The following is a 15,822-nucleotide window of genomic DNA, read 5'->3' as shown; positions in this document are numbered from 1 at the left end:
CGGCTTCCTATCGCGCGCTCGTACCGCCGGTCCTCGCGGCTCGTTGACGGGTCAGTGAGCGCCGATGACGGGTCGCCCCGCGGGATGATGGAAAGCAGATGGCGGGCTGGATGCCGCCCGCTGTGACCTTCAACGCTGCGAAGAAGAGCCAGAATAACTGCAACGGGAAAGGCGCTCATTTTGTTATGTACAAAGGAGGAAACAAAATGAGAGGGGGGGGGGGGGGTCTGGGGAATCGAAGCCTTCATTCAAATCATTTAAGAAGACCGGCGGACACCCTGCTCAAAGATGATCACGCTCACTTTTGATTGATAGACGGCGATGAATGAATCCATTAATTATTGTGGCACGCTGACGGGCGGAGATGTTGCTGAGATGATGACGGGAGTGGGGGAAGTGGACAGCCGGAAGGAGTACCATGATGTGGTTGTGACACAGAAGGAGGTGTCACATGTGCAATCGGGACGAGACCAGTAGCGTTATGAAGAACAGCTGGCTCTCGTGCTGCCACGTGAGCCTCCTCAAAGTCGGGTCGGCGTTGAGGTTTGGATCCGAGTAGCGCGGGTTTAAAGACCTCTGGGATATTGAGGCCCGACCCGATATGGCGTCGGTTGAAATCTCAAAAATCCATCCAACTAATGGAGTGTGAAGCACATCAACATCGAACCAGATTGTCTATGACACTTGCTTTAGTCCAAAAATGATCACAATTGGGAAAGAAAAAGATCCTCTTTTATTCCAAAAACAGAAGTGTTATGTCAAACGCGAGCTTCTTCCCCAGTGAGCTTGTTTTTTTTTTTTGTGGGTTGTCAGCAAGGTGCAGTAAATCTTCTTCTGTGGCAGAGTGATGGGGGGGAAGAAAAGCGAGTGTTCTTGTTAATCCGCCGCGTTGGTGACCGCAACACCACTGCTGACACACACAAAAACCTCGCGGAAATGGCGCCCGCCCGCCGCCGCGGTCCTCTCGGGAGGGGTGGCGGCGGGCTAGCCGGGCTAATCCCGCGCCGGTCACGCCGGCGAGATTGCGGCGCGCTCAGAGCTCCTCTCCGGGACCACTTCAAAGTGACGCCAAGGACGAGCGCGTCTTTGTGAGCTGGATGCTAATGAAGCCTGGAAACGTCACGGCGCCGTTCACCTCGCTCTTCCTCCTCCTCCTCCTCTTCCTCCTTCTTTTCGGAGGTGAGCCTTTGTGCTCTCTTAAGCTTTATTGACTGCACAGAGTGCCGAGGCAGCGTCGTTCATCTCAAACCGTTTTGAGAAGACCCGCTTTTGAGTTATCACACCATCCACCAGGCAAAAGCGGGGTCGTAGGTTCACGTTTGAAATGGACTTTTTTGAAGGATTGATGGAAGGATGCCCCGCTACTGTTCCTCCGAATGTTAGCCACATTAGCTTCTTGTTGTTGCACTAGGTGACTCCTATTTGACTTTCACAAGAGTCGAATGAAGCAGCAGCAGCAGCAGCAGCAGCAGCTGTGTGGACAACCTGCGCCATGTCAGCTAACAGCTGCGACTCTTTGCGTTGCGTTCATTAGCGCTAACTCGAGATGCTTTTTGTAGGCGCGCAACAACTATTTTTGTTGCTTCGAGTATGAAAAGAGGCAAAAGGCTGGCAGCCAGGCAGGCAGGCAGGCAGAGCTGTGTGGAAAGTGTGGAGGCGGGAGCTAAGCCTGTTTTTTTTTTTTTTTTTTCTCCAAATCAATGATTGATGTTGACTTTAAACAATTTGTGAGCCTATTATCATCATTTTTAACTTACTGTTACCAAATCAATCAAATAAATTTTTGGGGAATTGTGAGACCTTAGCAGCAATGCAATAACAAATTCTATCTTAAATGCTTGTTTTGTGCTCGTAGTACTAACTTTTAAATTGTTAAAACAAAAATACTAATAATAATCCCCAGCCACCACGCTTCCCAAGACGTTCAATGTAAAAAGCGGCACACTTGCACAAAGCTGCCCGTCGGTTGCTATTGATGTTAGCACCCCCACGATTGGATGGTTGCTCCGGCGATTCCCCCCCCCCCCCCCCCCGCCCCCCCCCCACACACACAAACACACACATTCCCCATCCTCAATGATTGCGAGCGATCATAAGCGGTGTTTACTGGTTCCCCCGGCGAAGCATTAAAGCTGATTGCGGCATTAATTGTCCATTTGGACTCGCTAAAGTTCAGCTCGTAGCAGACTGATGATGAAATGTGCTCACTTTTTTTTTTTTATTGCAACAACAAAGCAAACCTTAGCAACACGTAACCGTCGTCATTTAAGCGCAAATTCAGCCTTTATTGTTTTTTTTTCTTCTTGTTCCAAACTGCTCTTTCAATGAGGTCTGTGCTTTCTTATGCTGACTTTTCTAGATTGCACAACTAGTGCGTGCGTGGATCAAATATGGTAACGGCGTTTGATGACTTGGTTGCAAAATATGGATTTTTCTGGTCCATTAGCTGCCAAAACCAATTTGACCTAGCAAAAGGAAATTTAGTCGCGATTTAGTTCATGAGTAGACCCACCCAAAAAAAAGTCTCAAGAAGCCACGGCCCAAAATGAAATTTGGTCGACCCGCAAAAGGTTTTCCGAATTTTGAATTCGCCATTTTGCTTTTGTCCTTCATCTACCAACTTTGATGAGGTGTGATTGCTAGACAGAAGGAAGATGACAAATTGTAAATTGTTCTCAGAGCTCATCAGTGTGGTCTCTTTTGTCCTCTCCTCGCGCTCTTCACCTTGCCCACGTGGGCTCCTCGCGATTCCACCTCGTCGTCTTTGTTGGGAGGCGTCCTTCCCGTCAAAAGGTCGGCCGGCGTAAGAGGAAGGCCCGCTCAGCTCTTTGCGGGCACTCACGCCAGCGGCGTCCTGGTAATTACCGGCGAAACGAGACGCTCCGGGAAGTTTGGTCAGCGCCGCGGCGGCGGCGGGCGGAAGCGTCATTACTGACAATCTTGCCGCCGTCATCCGCCGTGGCTAAGCCGCTATGATTGGTGGGGGGAGGAGGAGGAGATGATAGAGGAGAAGAGTGGCGTGCAAATTGGAGGCTTTTCACCAGCCGCCGTTTGTGACGCCGCGTGAAATCAAAGCTGATGTCCGACAGCTTCCTTTCCGCCCTTCACGTCCAGCCATCCGCACTCTTCAGCTCATCCTGTCGGCTTCCCACCCCAACGGGGTTTTTTTTTTTTTGGAAAGGAGCTATCTCAATCTATGAAGCTATATACAGTAAATAAGTATATTTGATTTCTTTTTCTTTTTTTTTCTTTACTTAAAGCAGAAGTCAAGTAAAACATTGTCTTTGCGGAAATCGTGGCCCCTCATGAGTTGAAGATTCAGAAATAAGATAATCCGGAAAATAGTTTGTTAATAATAATTAAGAAAATAATAGATAAATAATATATGATTTCAATTAAGATTTAAATGAATTAAATTAAAAGTGAAATCCTTAAGGACAAAAAACAGTCCAATTTTCTGCCTCCTTTTGTTTTTAATCATCTGACAATGAATCGGTTATCAGAAATATATATTCAGCCAAATATCAAAATCGACATCAGCCTGATAATGAAATATCCGGCTAACCCATTAAAAATAAAAAATAAAAACCATAGGCCACAGCAGGTTATTTACAATTGACAGCAGCCCAAGGTGAAAAACGTAAAGTAACTTCAGTGCTGTGACGCCAAACGCACTTGAACAAATCACTCGCCCCCCCCCCCCTTTAACAAATGCTAATGCAGCAGAAGGTTGTTACTGCTGTCGGAGCTTGTGATCCGGAGGTGAACTCTCGTCTCCGCAAGGACAATTTATGGAAGCTCACGTGGCGTCGGAGGCTTTGGCACAGCGGGGGACGCGCTCGCGTCCTTGCGCTCCGCTTCTGGAACACACGCTGGAACAATATCCAATATGTGCACGAGATCCAAAACCTCCATGAAAATACAGCAGCTGGCGACACGTACGTTCATGTCTGAGAACCACAAATATGGCGTTCAAGTTGGATCACGCTGTCTTCAACATTCATCAAAGTGCTGTGACACCGCTTAATCCATTTTTCTCTCCCGCCTGCTTAGCGAAAACAAAAAAGTTGCTTATTGGCAGCGGCGGCGAACTGAACTCCTTTTTATTTTTTACTTGAACATTCCAATGAACAAAAACCAAAAACGGCGAAGGCCTGTAAGAACAAGATCTGTGTTAGCTTTGGAGGCGTTTCACCACTTGATTAAGATATCAAAGATGTGTCGCAATGCTCTTTCATTTCACCTTTGTTACTACTTGAGCGTCCGACGCTTTCATGACTTGGGTTATCGTACTAAACACCGAATCATCGTTTCGTATTAAAATCAATGGAATTGTCGCGAATCCATCCCAGCGTCACAAAACACAAGAATTTTTCATCGCTAAGAATCCACTGTCGGAATTAGCGTTGGTGTTTCGAATCAATCGGTATGATAGGAAATCCGGTATGCTCGGATTCGAGGTTTCGTACGAGACTCCGATGTCATCCGATGCACCTGTGTGTGTTAGTAAATGAGCACGTGTGCGCGACAAGTGCGCAAAGTAATCATCCGACAAGGGTACGCGGCCACACAACGGGTTGATTAGCACAGCTGCACACTTCAGCGTGCATGTTGATTAGCAGACACACAAAAAAAAATCTGCTTCTACACTCAACACCCATCGGTGAAAATTTGGATTGTTATGATACAGATTTACCCCTCCCACTTGTTTTATGCGCCAACCAGAACTTGCAGAGTCCGAACATTTTCAAGCTCCGAGCAAGATTTCGTCATTCCAGCTTCGTCAGGTTTTAGGTGCTCCCCCGCGTTCCCCGCGGGCGTGACCCCGGCGTGAACGTCGCCTCGGAGCCGGTGAATAATTCCTACGGAAATCTCCGAGCCCCGTCCGTCTTTTCATCTTTTCCTTCCCTCACCACCTTCATCGGGTCTAATTGACTCGTCAACCCGGCTTATTCTAATTGGCTTCTAATCGCCGTCTCTTATTCAACTTGTCAATCAACCTGAGTGACGCTCCACCGGGTCACACTCAAAGCCCATTTAATTAGGTACACCCCCCACAGTACCCAGTAAAAGGAATAAAATACAATAAAAGACAATACAAAAAATTTAAATGCAAATAATAAAACTAAAATACTACAATAATCCCCATCATATTTCTGTTCATCTTTTTCACTCTCACAAAGTGCTTTACATCATTAGCCAAAACATAAACACACCCATTTACAGTAAATAGAAGAATTGTCGTTAGTGAAACGAAGATTTCAAAAAATTTTGAACAATAACAAAACAATTCCAATCGCCAAATTAGTCTCCAAGAACATGGCGACCTTAGTTCTCCCGGAAGTCGACTTAGCTCTCCGACCGGTTCCCACGCTCTTTCCCGCTCTCGTCGGTAAAATGGCTTCTCCCTGGCCATTTCTTCCTGGCTTTACGTCCTGAACCTGACGTGTCCAATCTATGGACACTTTGGAGCGGGATTAGCATGCGCTTCCTGTCGCTTTATCTGCTTTCTTTCACGACTCTCGACACTTCTTTTTCTGTCTCGCCGGCCTCCCCGCTGCGTTGAATAATGCCGAGCGACCGGCGAGGGGGGGGATCCTCTTTCACGGGGGAGAACACGACCACGTTACGGCAGCGTGAAAGCCACTTGACTGCCTTCCCTTGAATCTTGCACGCCATCTCTCTGGATTGTCATTTTCAAAGGGGAAAAAAGGCTGAAAATAGATACAATTCTCTTTGGGGGTAATGGGAAAATTGAATAAAAGCCTAGAAATTGTGGGAATATCTTTTTGGAAATCGACATTACATTTTCAATCAATCAAAAAAGTTGAGGCAAAAAGGTTTCCAAGTTTACCCTTTACACAATCCACATGAAAAGAGGGAAAATAAAATTAAAGTAAAAAGCTTAACAGTCCAATTTTTGCTAAAAGTAGCAGTTGGAGAAAATACACTTGGGAAATCTTCAAATTTGCAAACATTTAAAATGTCCACAAAATATGTCAGAAGATTTGCACAAAATAAAGAGTCTGAAATTTGTGTAGTCACTTGAAATGAATGGCGAAATAAAAATGGTGAAAATAATTCATGCATTTCGGAAATTCGGCCACATTGACACGGACGGGTTCCTTCTTGAATGCACACATTGGCCTCCAGTAAAACAGACACATGTCCAAAGATTTCCACAAAATGACTCAATACGATGCAGTAAAACGTAACGAAAACAGACAAATATTGTCAAATGTAAGTCGGGCAGCCATTTTAAAAATGACGCCACTTGACAAAACAGCCCAAAAGAGAAAGCAGCAGTCTAATCCTTTTTCTTCTCCTTCCCCAACAATATTGCACTTTGTTTTGATGGGTTCCAGCTGAAAGGCATAAAAAAGACAAAGTGGACTCATTCATCACAGGCCAAACTCACGGGAGAGATGAGAAAACACTGGCCAAAAACAAATGACTTACACGCCAACGGCAATCAAACTCCCGGCCGGGCTGCCCTTTCATATTTTCTCATTGATTCTTGCACTATTATTGCTATCTGACTTCCAGGTCATTGTGCTGAAAGGTCCGAGAAGTTCGTTGTTTTCACTCTCACGCCCAAGTAAGAACCTTATCCGTGTTGAATGACAACCGTCAAGAGGGCATTGAATTTTACTATGTGGCCTTGTCCACCAGGGGGCGGTAGAACAGACATAGCACATCGAAGAGTCTCACATCTAAGTGATTACGGTACAGTCATTGTTTTGGGTTTGTTTTTGTTTTGTTGAATAATTGTTCACAATTTGCTGACACCATTTTATAAAATATTTGCTCATAATTCAAAGCAAAAGAAAAACATTAGCATTCTGGCTGATATAGACACAGAGCCAAGCAAGAACCGTATTTAAGGGTTTGATCGTTGTTCCTGCCGTGCTGATTTCTGTGCTCCTCACGTTTTTTTTCTCAAAAGCTGACTCAGCACTTTGCAAGGAGTTAGTAGATGAAGCGGCAGCAAGGCGGAGGGAGTTTAGGCGAGGAGGGGGCCGTTCTTCTGATCTAAAGTCGAATCATGGCAGTGTCGGTGATCCTTTCTCCCCCCCCGGCGGTAAATTCCGATGACATTTGCTCCTCTTTGATGCTCCTGATGATGTTCCCGCCTCAGCCCCCCCCCCCCCAAAAAAAAAAATCCTTACTCTCTGCCGAGCTTTCTGATCTGCGCTGCCGGGAGGGAGTGTTCATCACTCCTCTTCCTCCTTAACGAGGAGCTGAGATCAACTCAGCTCACGCCAACCTTCCTCATCCTCCCTCCCATGTGGACGTTGAGGCGGATGATGATGTCACGCCCGTCTTGACCCGCACGCCCACGCCACCGAGCGATCACCTTCATCGGCGGTTTGCCGCCCGCTCGTTCCTGATGCGCACCGGAAAAACCTGTTTTGCTCAGCAACATGAAATTTGGCAGGCTTGTGAATCAAAAAAAATTTCTGATAAGCCGTGCCTGAAAGGACAGTCGTCCGTTTTGTTTCTGAAGAGACATTTTGGCTCTCTAGGACCTTCAATATCATATATTTTATAGATATCTCTATATATTCAGCCCCTAAGGCCAGATTCCCTTAGCAACATGAAATTTTGTTGGCATGCGTACCATGATTAGACAAATAAGAAATGTCTCCGAACTCATGTCCGACAAGGCACAGCGAGTCTGCCAATTTGTCTGTGTAACCAGTTTCACTTTGCAACAGGACGTTTGGAAGACATTTCTATCATATCATGTGTAGACCCACAAAAAAGACCAAATCCTGATTGAAATTTTGTAGCATCTTCAAGAGCTGTTCATCTCTGCTAGCAGATTGAATCAACGTCTTTGAAGAGAGAGAGCGAGCGAAATCTATATGCAGTCCGTCGACATGGACTCGACAAGCTCCGCCTCTGCTTCTGACTCATGTTTTTGCCATCACACAAGAGGTCTTGGCAGGATCCTCAACTCTTCGTGAAGGCATGACTCATCCTTTAAATGGCTCTTAATCCTCCAGGCAGATAAAAATGAACAGCATCGCTACGTTTTCTTCAACCCGTTTGCCGCCGTCGACGGCTATAGACGACGCGTTTGAACCGGGCTGGCGACTTAATTAAGAATCTTTATCAATTATTTGACAAATTGGCCAACTTAGTGTTTCGCATCCTTTACTGAGCCAAGACTTGATAAGACTGTCCTTTAACGTTTTTGTTCAGCCTGCAGGTACGCCGGCATATGCCGCTTATGACTAAACCAGCACAGGAAGCAGAATTTCATTTCGCTGTTAGCAACATTGGAATTTTAATCGAGCGCCGGGACATTTTTATATCCCCGCAGTCTTGGTTGAAAACTCATCCGTACACGTCAGCCGGACGTACACGGACGGCGTTGCCCCGGCTCGCCCGAAAGTCGCCGCGGACAGCGGCGCCGTTGTGCAGGTGCGGGCTTGGCCGCCGTTGTTTGCATGTCAATGATGCCAGGGGGCATCACGGTGCCAAGGGCGGGCAGGCGAGGTAAATAAAGACGCGTTTGCTGGCGGTGCTTGTTATTCTGCTGATCAAGCGCACGCACGCACGCACGCATGCACGCACGCAGGCACGCTTCTGTTGCGACACACTTTAAGCTCTCTTTTTAAGGCGTGTGACTCAAATCAGAAATACTGCCAGGGTGGAGTTTGGATTTGAAAATCTGTTCTATATTATAGAGTATTATATTGAATATTATATAATATGAATATTATATATTCATATTATATTAGAAGCGCGTGCATGTATTTTTATTCCCGTCCTGTCGCGTCCATCATTCCGCTGCTCCCTTCCTTATGCATGCTTGACTTTTATAATTCGCCACGGAGCACCTCGAAAGACGTTGAAATTGACGTCGCAGTCCGCACAATTGTTGAAAGTGTTGTTTGTACGAGTTATGCAGCTGGTGGATGGTAGGGGTGGTTCTCTCAGCTGCCGACCCAGCACTGGTTCTTCGCCTCCAGGCCCACCGCCTGCCTCACCTCGCGCTCACCTTTTCTCCATCTGGCCTTGCCCTCCGGGACTTAACCCATCAACAGCTTCACCAACTAGAGTAACATATTTAATTTTGCCCCCACTCCCAAAGCATCATGACTTTTTTTTTCCCAATTCAATCTTGCTCAGGTTTGACTGGCTGTGTGAAAACACATCAGATACTAATTGCCGATACTGCAAATATAACACAAACTATGATCCCAAAACGCATTTATATCCTTTGAAACTTCAAACGTTTGATGTCAATTACAAAGGGCAGACCGCAGAAACCAACCGATGGTTCTTTTGTTTCTTTGAGTTGGGAAGTCAAGCTAAATTGAGTGTCATCATGCTAATTGTCTAGTATGTGGTCTGGAGGCTAATTAGCAAGAAGGCAAGTTTTTTGGGGGTTTTTTTCCTCAAACGGCAGAAAACAATAGAGCAATCAACACCGCGGACTCTTTTCCAGCTTTTTATTTTATCCATAAAACGAAACAAGAACAGATGCAGTCTTGAATGTTGAGTAGCATGTGGATTAGCAATGTTTACTGTCATTGTGATGTGGCGTCACGAAGCGGCGGCGACCGCAAGCGAGTCACGTGCCGTGGCTTTTGTCTTTTCCTCTTCTCCCCCATTTGTCTTATTTGAGTTCACCCTGGCTGACAAGATGGATGACAAAGGGAGTTTGAGGCTAATGGCGCTGGCATCAATCAGGCAGACAAATGACGCTCACAAAGTCGCAAAACCATTAGCAGTGGCCGCTTCTTTCCCAAAAAGAAAGCTTGCTGCCAGGTTGGGCAGGCCTACTTCCCCTCCCTTGGCATCGGGCTTTTTCGGGTTCTTTAAGCATTAGCATTAGAATGACGTTCACGTTGCGAAGAAAAAAAAAAAGAGAGAAAATCAAACAAATTCTGATACAAAGACGAAATGCATATCTACACATAGAAGGGAAATGGCAGAAAAAAAAATTCAATCCAAAGAGGAAATAGGAACAGGCGAGCAAATTGGAGGATAGCCGTTAGCATTAGCACGGTCTGGTTAAAAACAAACAATAGGCAATAACAAAAAGCATATTTTATTTCCTGTTCTTCAACATCTGCAAGCCCCAGTGGCCTGGAAATTCAGTTTCGATGAGCCAAATATAAAGAATACAATGTGTATTTCAAATTCTTGTAAGGAATCACGAAGATGGACGGTACAACAAAACTATCATCTGGGCCTGAACCTCCATGCAAGATTTGTAGTTCCATTATGGAAAAAAAAAAACCCCAAAACAATTCTACTGTGCTTCTAAATGGAGCAGCCAGACGGAGAAAACAAAAATGAGTTCATTAAACACCTACCTGTCATATCCTGTCGGAAATGATATTTTAAAAGGCGCAATAATGTGTGTTTAAATCATGATCCCAGTCAAAATATCTCACAGCAGTCGCCCACATCATGTTTTTTCGCTGTTATGAGGAACAAAGGGGATAATAAATTAGTTTGCCCTCCTTACCAAGTCAACATTTTGTGATGTATACGATGACACATATTAGTGGGCTAATAGGCTGTTAACCTCGCTCGCTCGCTCGCACGCTTGAAGATGTCCTACTGATTTATTGGCCGTTTTGCTCACTGGCCTTGAATGCGTGTCTGTTTACAAGGCCAGTTTGTGTGTGTGTGTAGTAAAAGTATCGGTGACACAGGTTGACCTTCTTTTGGAAAAACTGATGGCTGTCTGAAAGCAACGAGACAAATCACCTCACTTAAGATGGCGCCATTGTAAACAAACGGCGTTGCGTGCGGTTGCGCATGATAGCAACTTTAGTGCCATCGGACTCGTACATGCTCTTTCATTTTATTTACAATTTATTTCGAATCAATGTACAAGCTAATTTAGTGTACAATCGACCAGTTGCTGGATTAAATATTTTTTAAAGAAATCAATGAACCAATTTTTATTTTTGAAGAACAGATGGGCTAATGAGGAATTGTATATAGTTTGAGATCATGACAATAATGATTAATAAATAATAAAATAACAAAATAAATAAGGAAAATAATTATAATGATTAATAATAATAATGTAAAAGTTATCGCAAGCAATAGTTGTGCCAAAGATTAGTTAGTAGATGTTGTTTTTGTTCACTTGAATGCAAGTGTGAAGAGCCTGAAGTTCACTCCTCTTTTGAAATAAGATTTGGGGCTGGCCCAGAATAGCAAATCAAAAAGCAAACTACCGATGTGTACGCAGCCTTGGGCCATGTCCACATGTACATGGATATATCGTTTTGGAAAAGTAGATCTTCCTTGCTCCAGGGTTCAAAAGATCTACGGCTGCTCACAATAGGTTTCAAAAAAATAATAACCTCTACGCAGAAGAACACATTTGTCATCTCGGGGTAAAAAAAATGGAACATTTCAGCCGGCTTGCTCGTCGCCATTGCCCGCAAGTACATCGTGTTTACAATCGTTCCTTGTCCGCTATGTTAAAATTAAAGCTTGGCATTGATTAAAATTTTTGATTCATCGCACGAGGCCTTTGTGGCTAATCACGATTAATCGCGTTGTACGCAAAATCGGCAAAAATTCAAAAGTAGTGCATAGCGTACTTATTTTAATGTATATAAATGCCAATACTTTTTGGGTTCCAGTGAGCGCCGCAGTCGGAAGCAAAAGACTTTTACAATAAAAGAAATAATGCGAGCCTAGTGAATTCACGATTAGAAAAAAACTAAAGACATTAATAAATTTGTGAGTTACCACAGAATTAATGCGTTAACTAGGCATTTCTACAAATTCATGACGTCCACAGTACGAATAACAGCGTCGGGCGTTGACACGGCAACGGATTCCAATTATGTGGACGCACAGCTGCCGGCGGAGGCAGGTTGAACGGGAAATGACACGTCGGCGCGGTAATCTTGGATTACCCGCGTGTCCTCGCTCTCCTGCGTCTGTCGCACGGATGGCGGCGCACGGCAAAGCTTGCCACGGCAAGACCTCGCCTGCAGACTTTGATTTGTCAGGATACAATTGTCACACAGGTGCCCCCCCCCTCCCGTCCGTCACCCCGCCCGCCCTGCCGAGACATTTCTTGTCTCTTATCATTGCGGCGGCCATTGTTCTTTTTTTTTTTTTTTGTGTGTGTGTGAGTGTCTGTGAGACATTTTCCAGCCGTGAACGCTGGGCTTGTCGTTGTAGCCTTTTTCAAGTGTTCCTAATGAAGTGACCAGCCTCCATATTTGAAACACACACACACCGTGAGTATGATAATGGTTCCAGGTTGTGTGTGTGTTTTCAATGATTTATGAGCTTTGTTCAGGTCTGAAGATTGTGGGCCAAAGTGCTGCTCTTTCACTATTAAGGGAACAGACATGGCTTCCCAGCAGCCTTGATTGGACCTCACGTGTCACCAAAAGGCCAAATAAATTGTTTGTGTTGGAAGCCGCCCGAGCGGATTTGTCATTATAAGCGTTAGACATGTTTTAAAGATGACCTGCGTTGGATGGTCCTCCAAAAGAATTTGCTGAACTTCCTTCCCGTCAGGCCTTTCGCTCCGACTCCGAACCTCGCATTGTCGTGCCAACGCGAATGCCGCTCCAACAAAAGCCGGATTTGTTTGTGAACGGAGGAGTCACAGAGATGAAGGCCAAGCTCCCGCGTCTTTGTCCCGACTCCTCTTCCTCACATTCCAACAACAATCTAAAGAATGTATTGCTCAGAATTGTATCAGAGGAACTTTTGTGGGACAGTGTTCATTATATAAACACATCATTTCAAGATAAAAATTCTGCTACTGTTTTAGCATCCATAGAAATCAAAATGGCGTGATTTGCATCCTTTGAAAACAAAGACTATGATATGAAATGGCTCCCTTGTCCAAAAAATTATAAATAACGTGAGATATTTCATTTAAAAAAAAATACTCTAGAATTAATGTGAAATCTTTAATAAAAAAAAAACCACTCTAGAATTAAAGCCATAACAATAAAAAAAATAATGCAATCATTTTCTTGGAGGATTTGAGTTGGCCAAAAGTGGCCAAAATATGTACAATTTAGTTTAAAGAGAAAGTCAACCCCCAAATTTTCTTTACACTTACTCATTTGATTCATATTGCGTTTGTAGAATATGAGTTAAGCAGCTTTCAACCCCAAAAAAAAAAAATCGCAGTTGCCAGTCTCAGGCCACAAGCAATCATGGCCCACCACATTTTCTTGTCCACAGTAAGTGGCAAAATGGCTGCCCCCTCCAGAAAACAGGTGTGTTTTGCTTCTTTAATTCATATTCCACAAACAAAAGGCTAATCATAACAGCGTATTTCAACTGCTTGGGCTTCACAGAGCATATTATCCCAAAGAAAATTTCCCAGTCTGTCTGTGTGTGTGTGTCTCAACACATCCACAAGTTCCTTTTTTGTTTGTGTGAGATTGAGTGTGTGTGTGCTTTTGTGCGTTCTGACCCACTTTGGGAGCGTTCCAGAGCGCTTTCATGATGGCAAACAAGGAAAGTGCAGCGGCTTCCTGTTCCGAGCGCCAATCTATTTGTGTGCCCGTGTGGGCGTTTGCGAGCGCTTCCGTGCGCGTCGCCTCGCCTTCCACGCCCCCCCACGCCTCGCCTCGCCTCGCCCACCTCCCAGACCGACTCGCCTCGCCACTTATCTTCAATTTAGACCTAATCAAGGACACAGCGGGAACGTTGTGTTGTTCTTGTTGTCGTTACATGATTTGTTGTGGGCAAATGAGACCACGGTCGCAATCAATATTTTCTTTCATGTTCTTGCTTGACATTCATCCCAAAGCATGACTCTAATGCTTGCTAATTGATTCTCAAACCCAAAGAAAGTCATCATCATCCTCAAATGGAGCACCTCGCAGCTCACGTCTAGAGCATCAAAGTTATTTGTCTTTGATTTCCATTGAAATGAGCTCACCAAACATTTCTCAGCTAAGTGGAGCCTTCCAAAAAAAAATAAAAAATAATCACTTATCGTGATTACAGCAAATGGTACGAATCAATTTGATAAATAATCTCCCAAATGTGATGTTTAGTTCATGCTTGTGTTTTTTTTATGTCTCGTGTTGACTATGTATAAAATACAAAGTTTGCAATTTCTAAGTAAAATTCCAAACCAGGATTAGAGTTTTGTAAAGGTTTCAAGCATTTTATTTTTTTTTGTGAGAGGTTTCAAGCATAGGTTGTGGTTTAGAGTAGTAATGAGAAAATGAAGCTTCAAATTTGCTTCATGAAACACTTGTTCTTTTTGGCTCCTCTAGATGTTCAACATTGGGCTGAATTTCCTAAACTCCTTGATTTAAAGCAAAATATAAAAAAAAAAAACCTCAACAATCGGTCCGAAACCTTGCTGAGAACTAAATGATCTGCTTGCAGCCATGTTGTTAGTGTCAGCAGCTTATAGCTGTGGAAAGGGGAAGAAAAAAAAAAACAACCGCGCTGATCGATAAAGTCAAATGAATAGCCCAGCCGTGGTAAAAAGTGCGCCTTTAAACAAGTTGCGTTAATCTTGCTAGCCATCAACCCTTCTCCCCACTTTCAGACCGGCTAACCTCCCCCAACTAAAAGACTCTAATTAATCTAATCAGTTAATCAATCAACCGTGGACCTCCCGCCTTATTCGTGCTAATGGAAGCTATGACAGGCGCGGACCCTGCATTATTAATACCTCAATTCTTGGAGACAGTGCCCCCCGCCCCCCCAGAATGCCGGCGGCCAGGGTCCATCGATCAGCTAGCGCTGCAAGGCCTCATGGGAAATCTCCAGCGGTGGGAGTGCAGATGGGAAAGTGGTGTGGATCTTGTAGATGGCTCGGAGGTCAACGAATCGAGAAGTTCTGTAAATGTGTTTGCGAGGGGGGGGGGGGGGGTCTCGTTGCGGTTTTACTAGATTCATTTTTTTTTATCGCCGCGTTATGGCTTCTTAGCCGATCTCCTTGTCAGCTAACGCGGCGTTTCATCACCTCGTTAAATCAACCCGCAGCCGGCCGGGCCTTAATCAATCGGTTGTCAATCGATGAACATAACGGTGTCATTTCCCGCGGTTTAATAAAATGTCCTTCTCGGGACAAAAATAAGATATCAGACAAAATGTACGCCATCAAATTTCTCCAATAAAAGTAAAATTTGGGTGGGTTGTTGCGAGCGTGGGCGCAGCGTGGCGGCGGCGTATGCTCGCTAAAAAGATGGCGGACATCTGCTGCGTGCGCTGTGCGAACACAAATTGTGTGTGGGCGCAAGTTCAGATCCCACCAAGCATAATGTTTCCTTTTAAGTGCAGTACTTTGATCACTGCTTTTGTTTTTACACAATTTTTGGAGCATGTTGTGACAGCTGAGGTCCCGTGGGGGTTGGGGGGGGGGGGGTCTTCGGGGACGGGGTCAAAGAGCCGCCATTACTGCAAACGGGTCATGTTCAGTCCTCACACTTTGTTGTCGTTCTTTCTCAGGAACTTTCAAGACACCGGGAAAGGCGTCAGCGGGGTATTTGACGGCGTCAGTGTCATTGAGTCCAGCAGACCCTGACAGTAAGTCGCTTTTAGAACCTCTTTGATGCTTAGCTTCTTTGAGCCCCACTTTTTGCTTGGAAACATTTACCTGTTCAATGGAGTCATCAATAAGAAAAAAATGGTCACCTGACTGTCAGACCACTTGAAAATGATGTTCGACTTCATTGATCCCGTCAAACCTCTTTGATTAGCGTGTAAGATAACGCCGTCACTGCCGTATTGAGCATCAGTCGATTGATTGATTGATTGATTGATTGATTGATTGATTGATTGATTGATTGATGCGTACATCAATGGACGGCGGAGCTTTGCCAGCAGTGTTGC

At 44.7% G+C, this 15,822-nt stretch overlaps 1 protein-coding gene across 3 annotated transcripts in view; it reads left to right on the top strand.

The window, feature by feature from the left end:
* The window catches only part of sema6cb (semaphorin 6Cb), a 46,737-nt gene that overhangs the window by 9,028 nt on the left and 21,887 nt on the right, over positions 1 to 15,822 (top strand). For all 3 annotated transcript variants that reach the window (XM_085918852.1, XM_085918853.1, XM_085918851.1), the window contains one exon: positions 15,439 to 15,516. The gene's annotated coding sequence lies outside the window, so the exon portion shown is untranslated. The remainder of the gene's footprint in view (positions 1 to 15,438; positions 15,517 to 15,822) is intronic.

The sequence above is a fragment of the Syngnathus leptorhynchus genome, chromosome 8 (genome assembly GCF_054491065.1).
Source record: "Syngnathus leptorhynchus isolate UIUO chromosome 8, UIUO_Slep, whole genome shotgun sequence".
Classification (NCBI taxonomy): Eukaryota; Metazoa; Chordata; class Actinopteri; order Syngnathiformes; family Syngnathidae; genus Syngnathus; species Syngnathus leptorhynchus.
Note: the sequence above shows the minus strand (reverse complement) of the source record. Positions and strands in the feature narration are given on the sequence as shown.